Below are 18,026 nucleotides of genomic sequence, written 5' to 3'. Positions count from 1 at the left end.
ACTCTGTCAGCTAATTTTGAAATTATTTTTATTATTTATTTTTAGTAGGCCGGGACTGGAAAAACTCCGTTATAAAATCACAACTTCTTCATCCGACGTCCGTTTTCGCCTATCTTTTTATCGTTTTACTCCTATTAACGAGACCTTCGATTCTCATTTAGATTGTTTCGGCTAAAAACTGCTCGATCACAAATCGAGTATTCGGGCTGCATACTGCTAAGTCGAAACTTCGAAAAATTATAACTTCCTCATACGAAGTCAGATTTGGGCATTCTTTTTATGCACACTCTCGGTTTAACGAACTCTACGACTTTCGTATAGATCACTAAGGCTAAATATTGCTCTAACATAAATTTCACTTTGTACGTCATTCAACGTTGCCGGTTCTGTCGCGAAACTTCGACAGGTCATAACTTCTTCGTTATAACTCGGATTTCGACATTCTTTATATCTCCGAAATCCTTGTTTCAACCACTACATCTTTATGCAAAGATATCGGGCTTATCCCACACTTCAAATTTGACGCTTATTTTATTCTTAATTCATTAAATTATAATAATTAAGAAAATAAACACATAATTCACATAATTCACATCATACTCAAATATTTCATCATTAATACTTCAAAAAGAGTTACAAGGGTTAACCTAGACTATTACATCAACAATAATGCCTAGCATGGAAACGCGGGTGTTACACACTTCTCGTTGGCTGCTATGAAGTGCGCACTCTTGGTGAAACGATCCACGACTACCCAAATCATGTCGTGTCCGTTCTTCGTCCTGGGTAATTTAGTGACAAAATCCATGGTGACGTATTCCCATTTACCTATGGGTATAGGTAAAGGTTGTAAACTCCCATACGGTTTCTGATGTTGTGCCTTAACTCTCGGACATGTCACACACTCGGCCACGTACTTCGCAACATCGAGCTTCATTGTCGGCCACCAGTAGTAGGGTTTCAGGTCCCTATACATTTTAGTGGTACCGGGATGACTTGAGTACATTTTCTTGTGTGCTTCCTCCATTAGAAGATCTCTTATTCCTTCCGTCTTAGGTACCCAAATCCGATCTTGGAATACCTTTAGTCCTCAACTGTTTGTACCGAAGACTAATGTTTTTCCCAAACGTTCTTTCTTTCGGTTATTCTTCTCTAAAGCTTCTTCTTGAGCTTTCCTGATACTTTCCACAATCGTCGAGATGACTTCGATTCTCAACGCTCTTTGCCTTTTCCTTTCAAGGTTGACATTCCAACTGAGAGCATCAACATCAACATTTGCTTTACTGGGGTGGTAAAGTATCTCACAGTCGTAGTCCTTGAGTAACTCTAGCCAATGTCGTTGCCTCATGTTCAATTCTTTCTGATTAAAGAGATACTGGAGATACTTATGATCAGTGAAAAGCTTGCACTTCATGCCATAGAGGTAATGCCTCCATATCTTTAAGGCAAATACTACCGCTGCTAACTCTAGATCATGAGTGGGGTAGTTCTTTTCGTGCTCTTTCAATTGTCGAGATGCGTATGCTATCACCTTTTCTCTTTGGGTCAGAACACAACCCAACCCGATTCCAAATGTGTCACTATAGACTGCGAAATCTTCAACTCCATCGGGTAGAGAAAGTATCGGTGGTTCACATAGCTTCTTCTTTAGCTTTTTGAATGCCTTATCGTTTTTCTCACTCCACGTATATGTAGCTCCTTTATGGGTCAAAGTTGTTAATGGAGCAGCTATCGAAGAAAAGCCTTGGATAAATCGTCGATAATACCCATCTAATCCTAGAAAGCTTCGAATCTCTGTGGGACTCTTTGGACGTTCTCACTTCATTACAGCTTCGATTTTTGCGGGTTCAACCATTATCCCTTCTTGGTTAACCATGTGACCCAAGAACTGGACTTCTCGTATCCAAAAGTTGCATTTGGAGAACTTAGGGTAAAGCTTCTCCTTCTTTAACACTTCCAACACTTCCCGTAGGTGCTTATCACGCTCCTCTTGGATTTTCGAGTAGATCAGAATGTCGTCGATGAACACTATCACGGATTTATCGAGGAATGATTTACAAACCTTGTTCATCAAATCCATGAATGGTGCTGGAGCATTAGTTAGTCTAAATGACATAACCAAGAACTCGTAGTGTCCATATCTCGTTCTAAATGCAGTCTTCTCAATATCCAGCTCTCTTACCTTCACCCACTTAGAACTAGAATTCTTCATCAACTCCTTAATTTCTAAGTGGGATCAAAGTCCTCAAAGTTTGCCATCTAAACATCATATGTTTTTTTTTTAATATTTTTATATCACGTAATCGGATCCTTGGTGGTTTTGTTTTAAAATGGTCTTAAAATAATAGTTATTTTAAAATCGCTTATGTTTGCTATTAATAAGAGTGTATTATAAGAAGTTCATTTTTAGCTTATCAGAACCCATCAAATATTACTATGTGAAGTTAGCGACTGCCGAACGTCTTTAAAAAGATTGGATCCTTGATATGTTCTTTATTCTGGTTCTCTAAAGAAACTTTATATCTTGTTCCACTCATTCAACTCTTTTTCTTCTTTTCTAACCACATAACATCTTATTCCCGTAGGAATCATCTATCTACATTTCCTAAGGAATCATCACCTTATTCCGAAAGGAATCATCTATATCCATTCTGAAAGGAACTATAATCTCTATCCTAAAATAATCATCTGTCTCTATTCCCCAAATGAATCATCTTTCTAGCTTCTAATAATCTTTCATGTCAATGTTATGGTCTTATCATAGTCTTCCACATCACATGTCTCACTATCTCCTTAATATATCTTCTACTACCACTCTAATAGTTAAATCATTAAGTAATTAATCTAAATCTTTATTTAGTAACATATAGGTATTTAACACAATACCATTAACATTTAACCATAAATCCATACTCTATGTACACCTAATCTATGATGATTTTCGAACGTAATACCATCAACATCAAACCACATACATACTCTATTCTCAACCATACATACTGTAACAACCCGTCATTTCAGGTCCTTGAAATTCGAGTCTTGTAACCTCTTTGAAAAAGTAATTAGAATATCATCGAAAAATGAAGTATTCAAAGGCTCTGTTTGGGGTACGCTATGTAATAGATATCGTCTTAAGGTTTCCAAGCATATAAAGAACACTAAAATCCGAGTTATAACGAAGAAGTTATGACCATTCTAAGTTTTCCGACAAAAACCGGCAATACGAAGTTACGTAAAAACTCGAATCGGAGATCGAGCGACTTTTGGCCGGAATGACCTAAACGAGAATCGAAGGTCTCGACAATGGTATTTCAGCGGTAAAAAGTCTGGCAAAAACCGACGTCAGATAAAGAAGTTATGAATTTTTAAAGAAATTCCTTAATCACGTCATTTTAATAAATAAATAATAAAAATAATTTCATAATTTGCCAACGGAATCTAAACGAAAGTTGTAGATCTTAGTCTCACCTACGCGTGGATATAAAGAAAGTCGAAAACGGAGTTCGTATGAAGGAGATATGAATTTTAGAAGTTTATTTAAAATGAATATAAATTCAAATATAAACTATTGGTAATATCCGAAGAGGAGTCAGCAGATAGGACCGGAGTACGCCCTGCATACCCTCGTACGCCCCGCGTACTCGAATCAAGGGCCTCGGTTCGTCCACGTCGCCGCTACTCCTCTATGCCCTCCCATCCGAAGTACGTAAGCGATGACGCCCCAGTACACGCTGCGTACCCTCGTACGCCCAGCGTACCGAGGCGGTTCAGCACCCCTATAAAAGGAGTGCGAGGGTTCCGGGGAAACTTGCTCATTTTCTCTCGTTTTTCTTGCGTTTTGCGTCGTTTTCCGTGCCCGTTCAAACCCGAAGCCCTGGTCATTTTGCTCAAGTCCCGAATGTCGATTTTACTCCCGAGATTCCCGAGAATCCCGAGAAAAATCCATTTCCCGAGACGAAACTCTACCCGGTTTTCCATCTCGCTATCTTCAAACTTTCAAGTGAGTTCATACCCCTACAACCACACTTTAAATGCTTTTTAAATGCTTTTTATACTCTTTTAGGGGGGGAATACAAGTAAACACACGACTAAAATCGTGTGAAACATCGATCTTTTGCTATACTTTTCATACTATTGTTTTAACTATCTTAGGAAGTCATTATCATGCAAAACCCCTCACAACACAACTTTACCCACTTGGGATACAATATGTTTTATAAATAGAAATATGTTTTATTTATACATTTACAAACAAACACATCATATCAAGGGTAACCATCGTTACTAAACCATTTTATACATTCAAAGAACTTATGATTTATGCTTTGTCAAACATTGTGAAAAGGATAAACTTTACATACAAAACTATTACTTTAATACAGACTTAGTTGAGAATCCGTGAGACCTGTACGTCTTCAAATACTACCTTTTTGCTAAAAGGTACTGCTTTAAGTCCTGTCTATAACCAGAGTCTCCCGTTCGGAGAACGTGTCAAATGTGTATAGATCTATACGGGAAGTCATGATCCCGCGCCCTGACTGTTAGCTACAGTCCGTCCTTTGGGGTGACAGTTTGTCATAACGCTACGACGCCTGAAGAACGTCGCTACAGGCATATTATGTTTAGTATGGTTATAAAACTCACCGGATATACAATTATTATGGTATTATGCTTTTATGAACGAGTAGCTATTAAATCTATTCTTCATCTAACAAGTGCGATCTTCATATAGCTTTATTATATAAAACTATGCCACTACTTTTTCAAAACTACTTGTATTTCTCAGGGATTTAGTAACACAAGTAACAACGGCTTTTGGGAAGGGACGCTAAGGCGTCATTTTCAAACTTATTATATTATCATAATGTAATTTCTTTTGAAATATGTAATACAATAAACAATGTAACTTTTAAATTATATTTATGATGGTTGTGTTTACTTTCTTTACTATTTATTCAACTTTTATGATACTACATGAAGTCATCCGCCCTCGAATGATTCCGCCGTTCTCGTTTGGGGGGTGTGACACCGCCCATACTGTACCATTGCTAAATCCATTCTGCTTATCCCCCGACCGATTAATCGACTTTTGATAACCAAAAGTTCCCACTAGAAAATAGAGTCACAGACCATACCATGCTGCCGAAAACCTTTCAGTTAACCAAATGAACATATATTTCTTCGAGGGAAAGTTCATCCTGATGACAACAATTTTCCATGAATATAATGAACAACGCGACACAAACTGGGAGATGAACCTTCTAGTGCTAAAAAAGACACTTCTCTCTCTAACTCCTGAACGAACATACCGTTGTTGAAATTTTGAAACCCCAAACTTGCCTGACGCCTACACAAATAGAACTAAACCAAACCACAATCACAAGAATCTTATATGCCATCAAAACTGAACCATCCTTTAACCCTGAACCCTTCAACTGATACCCTTGGCAAACGTATTCTTTAATTCATATCCTAATGAAATGAAGATCTTGCACATAAACACCAGTGATTCCCAAAACAAGTTCCACCAAAAACCATCTCGGTACCTCACCTATAACCCGAGATCCAAGGACCTACACTTTCATTACCCGAAATCTTCTTATCATGATAACCCCTTGCTAAACCGGGATATAAAGATTCCCCCAACCATCACCGAGATTACCAGTCTCATACCTGGTTCAGCCACCAGGTTCCCAAGAGTTTGAAAGACAAGGACATCTTAACCTAAGAATCCCTCTGCGCCACTCACTGGCCACACACTCAATCCTGCAACCCGAGATCCAAAACCATGATCTTACGGTCTCTACCAGGTCCCAATTGAATTGCCATATAAACACGGGCCTTGCTCACGGGTCCTACCAAACTATACCACAGAGTGGCCTCGTCCATGGCTCCCACCCATCTGGAACTACAGAGGTTCTACTCAGCCTCGGACCCCAATGGTCCTCAACCTGAAATAGAGAAATAATCTCCAACAATCATGCCCGTCGTGCCCAAGGCACAAACTGAGCCCCCTTTATACTCATGACCACCTTAAATAATCGCATACCTCAAACTGGTGAATGGTACAATACCATCGCAATCTTACAACACTACTAACCACCCATGGTCTTACTACACCCAAACCATCACAACCCTACTCAAACTAAGTCGAAAACCGCATCCAACTGCATCCAATCAACTGTTCGGGTAATCCTTCGAACCCCAAAGCCTTCATCATACATGAAAAAGCAGCGAGGCTCTAACATAACCCTCAATTTAAATCCATCAACAATCCTGGTATACGTCACATAGAAGAAACTGACTAGCTATCTGAATTTTCCTAAACTCCCAACCTACACAACTTCCATCCAGATGGCCATTCAGGCCGTCTCTCCTCCTGACCGGGATATGAAACTTGCCCTAGTTCCACACTCGATTAACCCCTGGAAAATCTGATCGATTCTCCCCCACTTGGGTTCATCGAAGCTTTCCTGAATCTTAGTAAGTCCGATAATTCCAATCACCTCCCATGATACCACACCAAAACCTTGAGTTCTTATGTTGGTGATTAAACCATAACCCTTGCTCTTAACTAGTAAATCTTCACCCCAACTTCCATCCTCAAAGAAGCATTGAATTTTAATCATCTACAACCCATGAGAATATTAAATTCCACTGTGACTTCTAATGACCAAACAACTCATGCAACTGTCACCACCATCTTCCTATTACCGCTCTTCCCCTAGCAACGGTAGTGTCCGAACCCAACAGTTCTTCAGTAGATGACTGCCGATCCAACCATATCAAAAGAAAAAACAACTAAACCCTAACTTCACTGGAGAACCAACTCGGTACCCCTGAATTGTGTTGGATATAGTGTCTAAGTCCATAACTATATTGGGTACACTACTAGAAAACAGACCTTTAATGACGTGCTTTTTACGACACGCACTGATTAATGATACGCAAAAGGACGTGCCCTTAAAATAGTGTTATCTCTCCAAAAAATTTAAGGATTTACGTCACGCATTATTGCGTGCCCTTAATTTAGTGTCTTAAGAAAAAAAAAATAAAAACACGGAGGGCACTTTATCTTAAACGCGCGTCGTCTGTACCTGTCGCTTTATAATTTTTTAATGAAACACGCTTTTAGTAGACAAGGGGGAAATGAAATCCCCAAAATTTTGAAAACCTGCCTCGATTTTTCTATCTTCTATCTATCTTTCATCCTTACAATCCACTCTCCCCTCTCTGATACTCTCTCCTCTAGATCTCCCTTCATTCTCTACCTCCCGTCTCTCTGTAAACCCTAAGCCATCGCCACCTCCCTTCTCTCTAGCACGTTCTAGGGTTTTATTTTCGTTCAAGCTTCCACTTCTCTCGTTTTCTCTCAACCCAGTACGTGCGAGAGTTCGGAATAACTGAGCATATTCAAACAATCAATCTTCCATTTGAACTTCTTTCAACTCTGGATCATCGAGTATTTTTTCAGATTCCTTTTTCGGTTTTGTTCATTTAAGACAAAGAATGATTGGGATGATGGGTATGTTCAAACCCTAGACCACATTCACGCCTCTCCATCCACACTCGCTACCTTTTCCTCTGTTTCTTCCTCTAACACCGTTGATCTAGGGCAAAATCTCTGCCATCTTCAGTTCATCTTCAGTAATATGGATTTGTAACCTCTGATATTGGAAGGGAGAGATAGGGTTTCTGGAATTTTTTCATGATATGAAACCCAATAACTGAAGTGATGAGAAGTCAGGGGTATTTTGGACCATTCGAGTCAAATATATTGGAAGGGTCATGACCGGTGACAAGGAGGGGCAAGAAGGGCGGCCCATTATTTTCAGGGGGCATAAAAATAAAGATAGTCTAGTTTTTCACTTTGTCACACGCGAGACGGTGACATAGATCGATCATAGCAGAACACATAGATCATCAACGATTCACGCTTCAACGACAACATCGACTAGCGAGGTCCCAGGGTTGATGTGATTATGTGAAGGATCAATTTATGCGCTCCTACAGTCTTGCTTATTCTTCTGACTGCTAATCAGGTAAGTAACTGATTAATTGTTGTTATCCAAGTCTTCAATCCATGCGTTGGATCAGTTTGTAATTGAATGTCGAAATCAATTTGTTGAGTCGAATCTTCAGTTTGTAATTGAAATATTGAATGTCGGTTATCACTTATCAGTTTATTGATTTCTAAGTAATGCTTTGCAATCAGTTTCGTATTGTTGTATTAAACCAAAATGTTTATGAAATAACTATAGAAAGTCAATCTGTTTTGTATCAAATGACCTAAGTGAAACAATTTTTGAAGTACAATGACTCGGTATTTATGGATAAACTATAATTAGAAAGCTATATGATAGGTCTTTAGCTGATAAATTTTTGTTGGAAGTTTTATTTTCTATAAAATAAACTAGGTGTGAGACCCGTATATTATACGGGTTGATTTAAAAAAAATAAACATTAAAGTGTAAACATAAAATATTTTTTAATGTATAACTTTAAAATAAGAAAGGAAGAAGCGTATTTATTGCAATTTAATATCATATATATGATATTTAATACTTTACATATATAAGTAAATAACTTTAATTTTAAAATTGAAACAAATCATAAATTGACAAATGGATAATATTTATTTCAAAAATACCACAAAATGACAAGTGTCAAAACTAATAAGAGATTGGCATGTGGCAAAAAAAAAACCTTCATTTATTAAGGAGGATTAGGAAATATGTAGGTAGTTAAATTTTATTTCAACACCATATCAATTGTTTTGTATTTGCTGATTCATGGAGTTTAACCGCAGGTTCACTCTTTTGTCTGAATCAGATTCTTGGAGCACCAAATGAGGAGAAAATTTTGTTAATTCACGAAATATTCGGGTAACAATTCTCTCATTATTTTGATTATTTTATTTTGTTCCTTTTTCATGTTCTCATTTTTCTTCATATTGTCTAGATTATGTCTAGCAGGAGGGAGGGAAGTCCATGATGTAGTTGTGAAAAGTATTCAAGATCTGGCAAAAGCATTCTCACTTTATGATGTTGAAATGCTGGTAATTAATAATTATAATAATAATATCATCACTTCAAAACTTTTGACTTTGGAGAATCTACAGGGTTGACTTTTGTATGCCCCACAACTTGTTTCAGGTAAGAAGGGAAGAATTACTTCAGTTTGCTCAAACTGCAATCACTAGGCTTAAAGGAACTGGTGACATAGCACGGTAGGTGAGGCAAGAGTCTAAAACTGTAAAAAAAATATGTTGAATTTCTTGTTTTTAAGCTAATTTTATATCTATTCTTTGTTGTGTGATCTTCCCTCGGAATAGATTTTTAAATCTCACAAATACATCAACGATTGAATAGAATGAAATGCCAGCAATCTGCACATGAAGCCAGTGACAATTCTTCTGAGGCAACACGCACTGCATCATTAATGATTAAGCTGTTGATGAAATCAATACAACAATAAACCCTAATAGGAAACCATATGTGAAAAAACACACCTTTTCTGATGCAAGAAATAAAAGAACCAGTTACACATATTCAGTTGTGCTTCAGATTGAAGTCAGTTTTACTGAAGAAACGATTGTTGTGATATCGGGATACAATAGAGACTCATGCTCAGAGAGTAAGGTTCATCTAGTTTACTAAATGATTAATTGATTATATTTTGTATGATTGTGTAATTATTGTGCAGGTTGATATATTAAAAGTTCTAGTAGAATCTCTTCATAACTCGGCCTCCAAAACAAAAAAGCGAATTTTGGAGCAGAGGTAATTATTTTATCATTTCTTTTGACTTTGTTTTTAATTTATACAAGTGTATTTTTCTTGACCTCACTGATGTGTTGGTCGGGAAGAAAAAAATGAAGCCCTTACTTTTCGCCTAGCTACAAGCAATGAAGTCAGCCAAATTGAGAAGGTTTGATGGCATTTTGGAAGTTTATTACATTTATTTTATTATCTTTAGATGATTAGATTCTATTACCTTAATTTGAAGATTAGAACATTTTTCAGGAGTTGGGAGCTGAAATTAGTGAGCTTGAAAAGCAAAGAGACAAAATCGAAGCTGAATTGAGAGAGGTAATCTCCTTCATTGTGAAGTCTAAGTTTCTAACTCTTAACACATGGTTTTTGTTAGCTCCTCCTTCCGATATTGCCCTTGTCTCCCTGTTATCCGGTTGGGCTTGCAAAGGGCGTCCAAGGGAAATATGCTTGTCTTCAAGCACAACAGGTTGTTGTCCTGCAAGGGCATTCTTGGAATCCAGTAATGGTTGCAATCCACCTTGTTGTGCAATGACATTTTTGGAAATATGCTTGTCTTCAGGCACAACAGGTTCTTGCTCTCTCTCTCTCTCTCTAACTATATATATATATATATATATATATATATATATATATATATATATATATATATATATTGGTATAAATACATACAAGGAGGGGAGGGGACTTATTTGGAATTTGTGATGTATTTATTGTACATCATCATGCAAAGAAGAAAAAGTGCTATGTGTGCAATACGAAAGAGGATGGTTGCTAGAGGGAAATACGAAAGAGGATGGTTACTAGTGTTATGCAACTTAAATTCACTTTTTGAAGTTAATCAATCTTTGCTGATATGATGGAGTTTCACTTGATTGCTTTCTGTTTTAAATTAACACTACACGACACATGCAATAGTCTTTAAAATTAATAGCTAGTTGGCAGTATGTTCACTCATTATGTACCCTTTTTAAAGTTATTTAATTATATATATATATATATATATATATATATATATATATATATATAGCTAAACAAGCTAGCTAGGTCCATAATACGATTCATTTGAATCTTGAGTTTTCTATTGAATATTGCTATGGACTCATAATAGCAGGTTGGGTGCAAGTTTTACACCAATAGGCTATAAGGCGGACTGAGGTGGACTGAGGTGATAGATCAACAAGATGGGTCATCCTTTTAAAAGATTGATTTTATCCCCTCTATATGTTAAAGGACTTGGTAGATCATCATCTGGTGGAATCTTGAGTTCCATTACTTATGGACCCAATGAGATTGCTTCTTCTGTTCTAGCAAGTCTCACAAGTCAAAGTAAGAAAAACAAAGGGAATTTCAATCGAGTGCATTTAGATAAAGATAAAGGTATAAGGGAATCGTCTATCTTCTTGCATGCCTTCTAGAACCTTTTATGCCATCGTTTTCTATTGAGGCAAGTAAATTCCCACTAATCTGTTTCCAATCTGTAAAATACCGTTTTTACCCCTTCAAATAGTTCTTTCTATTTGTTTTATTGATACACAGGTCCTCAAGCAGCTCAATTTGCCCCTTCAACTATCCCTCTGTGATGATAAGGGAGATATCAAAAAGACCAAAACCCCTTGGGAGGTCATACCTATTGGCCACAAAATCAGGACCCCTGTTCCATTATTCAAGGAATTGGTAATTAACTAATTATCAATAACAAAAATTCAATATTAAAAATATTTCTTTTTAATTTTTTTTTCGTGTACAGAAAGATGAAGTGGAGTTTTTTCGGAATAAATTTTGCTGGCAGTCAAGCTGACCGAGCTGACTGGGCTGTTAAGGAAGAAGCTGAAGCAAAAAAAGTTACTGAAAAGTTGAAGAACACAAAAATTTCAGGTCATTATTATTTTTCCCTGAAAACCCTAAACCTCTTAATACTTAGTGATAAAGCAAAACGGTTGGTAATTATTATTATTATTTTTATTTTATTTAATTTTAATAATGTTTGCAGAAAAAAGTGGAAAGAAAGAAAAGGGGCAGAAGTCTGGTGTTGGTGAAAAAGCAAAAACAAAGGGAGCTGTTGTGGAAAAGGAAGTAACGAAGGGAGAGGATTCTTTTCCACTATTAACTAAAATTACATGAAGTTAAAGTTAGGTCCTCTTCTTTGTGTTGAGTGCTTGTTGCTCTGATTTTGATCTATGTGTTGAGTGCTTTTCTGTTGGTGTTGAGGTTTATCCTCATAAAAGCAATCATCCATATAGAGTAACGGTTAGTAATTTGTTGTTGGTATACAATTGTTGAAGTTTGTTGTTGTGTTCCAGTATATCCCCGGTGACGACAAGCCACCACCGGAGGACCGCCGTTGAACAGCCCCAAAATCCGGTGGCCACTGCCCACAGAACAGGTAAGGATGCTTTGATTTGTTTTTTTTACTGATTTGTTGTTTTTCGGTGACCACCAGCCACCATCGGAAGACCACCGTTGAAGCCAACCCGGAGAAATCCCGCTGCCACTGCCATATAACAGGTATGTTTTTTTTTATGTTATTTTATTTTGGTTGGATAATCTTATAAATTTCTGATATCTTGTATGCCTCATATGATTATTTGTATAATTGTTTGAAATTGATTGTGTGAAAGTCATCTACTAAAGCAAGGTTGGTGTAAGAGTTGATGACGAGAACATTGTTCCAAGACCTTCAGTGAGTTATGATGATGTCCTTTAATAGCAATGTAGTATTAGGTTATATAGTTAGCAATGATTATTTGTATTTGACATTTTAGTGCAATGAATTATCTTTTTTATTTGTTATATTTTATTTTGTATTTTATATGACATTAACTTTTGTGCAATGGATTATATTTTTTTGTGTATGGTATTTTATTTTCTATTATGAGGCATGAAATGTAAATTTAATTTGAAAATTAGTAAATCTAAAAATAAATTTTTTTAAAAAAAATAAAAATTACGATACGCAAAAATGTGTGTCGTCTTCATTTATGACATGGCCTTTCTTGACAACAGCTTTAATGATACGCAATGCGTGTCGTCTCTCGTTATGACAGAGCCTTCCTTGACGTGCATTTGTGCGCCATCTGAACGTTTTACGACGCGCAATGAGCGTCGTAAAAGGCCTTTTTTCTAGTAGTGGTATGTGCTTGACCCAACCCGACATGGTCCATTTGGGTTGCACTTCACTAGAACAATTTATGGATAATCTTTTGAGAATAGTATAAGTTATGATTTATTAATATATTATAAGTTCTAATATATTAATATAAGATCATATTATTTAATTAGTATTGATCTATAATTAATCTAGGGTTAATTTAGAGATCAAAAGTATTACTAATTAAATATGGGCTTCTACATTTATATAGTGTGGGCTAATGCTTATTTGGAATGGGCTAGGCTTGCACGGAAAGTCCATGGATACTCCATGGAGCTTTAACCCATGGATCTCATGGAAATGAAGAGACATGGGTATTAGGGTTTACATGGATGTAACCCTAATCCACCACACCATATAAAGGATGCTTTGGTTCTTGAAATCACACTAGTTGAGGTGAGTAAAGCAAGAGGGCCGATTTCAAGATAGTAGTGACTATTCTCTCAAAGTTCCAAGTTTGTGGTGATTTGTGATTTCCATTTGAGGCATCCACACTATTGGTGCTAGGCTCTAAAACTCCAAGGAATCAACTACAACTACAAGGTAAGTATTACTACTAGCTTTATTTGATTCATGTTCCCCATGCCATGCTAGTTAGGATATGAACCTTGGAAAAAATAATTATTTGCATGTATCTTAGACAAACATAGATCCAAGGTTTATTAGGGTTGCATGTACACTTAAGAAGTGTTAGAATGCTCAAAACCCATCAAATTGATCCCGTCAAAGACCCATAATAGCAATCAAAACCACTAAAATTCACTCAACAAGATACAACCCACTAACGATTCATGGCATGCAAAATGACATATAACAATTCCTCAATAGCAACTAATGGAACCCTAGTCTCCCTGACTGACACTACAATACTCGACTCCTCCCAATTGGGGCTACCGCCCTATCCTCACGACCAACATAAAACATTGAAGAACTTGGAGCAGGTGCACTCACTTCCCCACTTGATTGCAGCAGAAACATAATGGGATTCCCCCCCCCCCCTGGGGACAATCCCGAATGACATGACCAACCCTTCCACACTTGTAGCAGCCCATGCGCCCAGAATGACAAAACCCATCGTGCTACTTCTCGCACATGTTGCACTAACCACGACCCTTTTGGCCCCTCCATCACTAATACGAAGTCTTGGGTCTCTTCACAGGACCCTCAACTGCCTGCACATGCTTTGGCTCCCTCTTCCTTAGGTGCTCGAAATCAATCTCCTCACCCTGGAGTACCCTGACCATCCCATCATCCATTTGAATAGCCAAGGTCCGAACATCGAACCTAGTGACCAATCTAGCAGTGACACACCCTATGATGTCAGGTTACTCCTCGCATAAGGCTAGCGAAACCTCCGCGACGAACCAATCATGGGATTGACCCTCCTAAAAACATGTTCATAACCCACCTCCGGTCCGTAATGACAAGAACTAGCAATAGGATCCTCTTTTCTAAAGGATTCTAAGGATCCACAAGCTTTAGGCTCTAGATGAGCCCTTATCTTCCCCGCTACCATCTCGACCTGAAAGGCCCCGAGACGACCATCCAAGAGTTCCAAAATACCTTTCTTGACCGAACCAAAGATCACTAGAGTCCATTCCAAAATACTGAGGGTAATCTCCGATGAGATGAACTCGCTTATCCGCTCATCGATCGACTTAGTACCTACACATGAGCCAGAACGAGAACCTGAACCCCTTCCAGAGTGCTCAACGCCATACATAAAATAAACAACATGCAAAAGATTAGAACATACCCAAGAATACTCCTCCCACAGGCTTCCTAAATTCTCCAAGACTCTCCCCGATGTAAGTAAAGATCATGTGCTTTCCATAGTATAGGCGTAATACAACTTTCAACACCTATCCACACTTTCCTCAAGAATTATCTCAAATCCTCCAAGTCACCTTATCAAACTAATACTCCAAGCACTCACTAAACAACACAACAAAACCCACTGAAGCATTTCTTAGGCTTTCCTAGGTTCTCGACCTCACCCTGCCATCAACTATTGAAGAACCCCTCATAATGTCGGTTAGCTACTATGTGAACACAATCACATGAAACAAATCTCAGATAATTCGGCCTTCGAGTAAACGACTCATCCCTATAATGGTTAGACTCAAATGAGAGTTACGTAATAGGTACAAATTCATCACTCTAAGATTATTCAACCTTTATTACATGTGACTTAACATATTTACTTGACAACTAAGTCACATCACTCACGAGTCCCACAAAGAACACACCAAGCAGCATTCGTGCAGAAGCACTCTAATCCATAGAATAATCAAAGAACATTAAAACTCACACCCCACAACTCATTATAGGAATCTTTACTCTCGTTGTCGACTGCCTTACACATACCATTATACCAAATCTTCCATCTCATGCTTCCTAGTCTACAAGGCATCTCATAACAGGCCCATTTTATCACTGACTAATCAGAACTAACATGGAAGTCTACAAGCTCATATAATAGGCATCCAAGGAATCTCTCCTAGCATTCTATCATGCAAAGACTGAGCAAATCCTTAGCCATAACTAGCATGAGATTCACAGATTCCCAAATAAAATCATATCAGATAACATGCACGGGTGCTTTTTGGAAAAAATTATTTGAGCTCGGTTGATTGCATGCAATACACCCTTTCTTGTCTTAGAAAAATATTTTCTTAAAATACATTTCTTTTTGAAAAACTTCACCAAATCCTCAGTTTGAGTTCAGAGACACCCGAGAGTATGTTTGAATCCCAAAAACCAAGGATCTGATGCCAACTTGTAACATCCCAAAATTTAATACTAACAATTTGATTTTTAAATTAATAAAACCATTATCTAAAACAACATCATAAAGACCATAGTGAATCAAAGTGTATCAATAACATCCAAATATATCATAATAATATAAAATACAGAGCGACATGGTGTGTGCCCTGCAATGATCCCGGACACTTCCCCTTCGAACCAGAAGTACCTAGACATAAATTGAAAACCGTAAGCACAAAGCTTAGTGAGTTCCCCAAAATACTACACACTACACAACACAAATAAACGACTATGGGTTATCAGTAACCCTGGGGATTATCAGCAGTCCCAGTGGGCTAACAACGTGATGTGTAGGTTATCCGCAACCCTAGAGACTATCAGCAGTGTCAGTCACTTATAAACAACGTAACACAGTAACAACAGCTGAACGCAAGTGGTCATCACAAATACACCTATTATTTCACACAAGCTCATACAAACATGAAAGAGTCATAAAGACATCTAGCATCCTACATACATAATTTAATGAGACGACATTGGTGCCTTCGACTCATGAGTACCGGGAGAAGACTCACCTCGCACTGCCGAATCTCATAAAAAGAATCTCTAGTTGCTGCCCCACTGAAATCCCCGCGCTATAGATTACCAAAATACTCATCCATCAATAATCGGATCTGGTCCATAGTAAGTGCCCAAACTAGGGTAAAAAACAATTTGACCCTTTAGTTAACATGACCTAAACCAATAATCAAAAGGCCCAAAATCCAAATAAACATGCAAGGCCCATACATGGTCCAATTTAAGGGTGAGCATTTGGACATATGAATTGGATCGGACCGGACCAGACCGAACTTTTTTTTGGACGTCCGGGCCGGTTCTCGATTCTAGGTTTTCAGAAAAACTGGTCTGATTTTTTTACCGGTCCAGTCCGTCCAGGTAAAAAAATGGTTTTGGACCGGCTTATTTTAAAAAAAATTGTATTTCGTAAAATTGTTTAAACAAGCATATGTCATTCGTTTTAACTCGGATTGACATGTAGTTTTTTCCAATGTGTAATTTAGAGTTTTTAGAAGATTTTAGACTATAATTTTATTGTTTTTACTATTGTATTTGAAGATTTACAATCCTTCAAAGATGAAATATTTCAACTTTTCAGAATGAAATTTAAACAAACAAATCTCATTCTTTTTAATATGGATTAACATGCATTTTTTTCTAACGTGTAATTTAGACTTTGTAGATGATTTTAGACTATAATTTCATTGTGTTTGGTATTATATTCGATGACTTACAATGCATCAAAGATGATATATCAAAGCTGAAATATTTCAGCTTTTCAGCAAAAAAAATAAATATTTGTATTCTGTGAAATTCTTTAAACAAGCATATCTCCTTTGTCTTAAGGCGGATTGACATGCAGGTTTTTCTAACATGTAATTTAGAGTTTTTAGATGATTGTAAACTATAGTTTTGTTGTTTTTGGTGATATATTCAATGAGTTACAATCCTTCAAAGATGAGATATCAAAACTGAAATATTTCAACTTTTCAGCTAGAAATTGAAACTTTTGTTTTTTTTGTGAAATTCTTTAAACAAACATATCTTATTCATTTAAAGTCGGATTTGAATGCTCTTTTCTCCAATGTGTAATCTAAAGTTTGTAGACGATTTTAGACTATTGTTTTGTTGTTTTTTGTGTTATATTCAATGAGTTACAATCCTTCAAACAAATCGTATAAAGTATAAATAATCAGAGTTTTACCGGTCCATACGACACAATAAACAAAAACGTATTCATTTTTACGAGTTGTACTGTATCAATCCCAAAAAATATTCATGTTAATGAGTTATAACATATCAAACCTAACAACATATTCGTTTTAACGAGTTATATCAAACCCAAATATGTGTTTTAACAAGTTGTACCGTATGTATATAAAGTTGTAATGGTCCAAACGGGTCCAAGAACCAAAAAACCCATACCTGGACCTAGTGAGTCTCATCCGATCCAGTTCACGGTCCATAATATTCTCTGAAACTGGTCCGGTCCAAGAGCCGGTTTAATCCGGTTCGGTTCAGTCCAAATATTCATCCCTAGCCCAATTTTCCAAATTGGGTCCAAGCCCTTACATGGGCCTTGCCCTAAGGCCCAACAACATTCCTAGTCGAAAACAATTGCATTCAGATGGCCCATAAATCCCTAATCATCAAAGCCCCAAAAAATGGCCCAAACCAAAGTCCAAAACATTCGAAGCCCATTGACTGAGTACGTGGGGCGTACTCAACTATGAGTGTACATGCTTTAGCGCTTGTACGATGTGCGTATAGGCTTG

The 18,026-nt window shown here is 37.2% G+C and overlaps 1 long non-coding RNA gene across 1 annotated transcript; it reads left to right on the top strand.

Annotated features, from left to right (window-relative positions):
* Positions 1–11,500: 11,500 nt before the first annotated feature.
* On the top strand, positions 11,501–12,559 carry LOC122197803 (uncharacterized). The gene is made up of 2 exons (XR_006191487.2): positions 11,501–12,281; positions 12,395–12,559. It is a non-coding gene; the product is annotated as an uncharacterized LOC122197803 (long non-coding RNA).
* The last annotated feature ends 5,467 nt before the right edge of the window (positions 12,560–18,026 follow it).

This window comes from Lactuca sativa, chromosome 4 (assembly GCF_002870075.4).
Source record: "Lactuca sativa cultivar Salinas chromosome 4, Lsat_Salinas_v11, whole genome shotgun sequence".
NCBI classification, from domain to species: Eukaryota; Viridiplantae; Streptophyta; class Magnoliopsida; order Asterales; family Asteraceae; genus Lactuca; species Lactuca sativa.
Note: the sequence above shows the minus strand (reverse complement) of the source record. Positions and strands in the feature narration are given on the sequence as shown.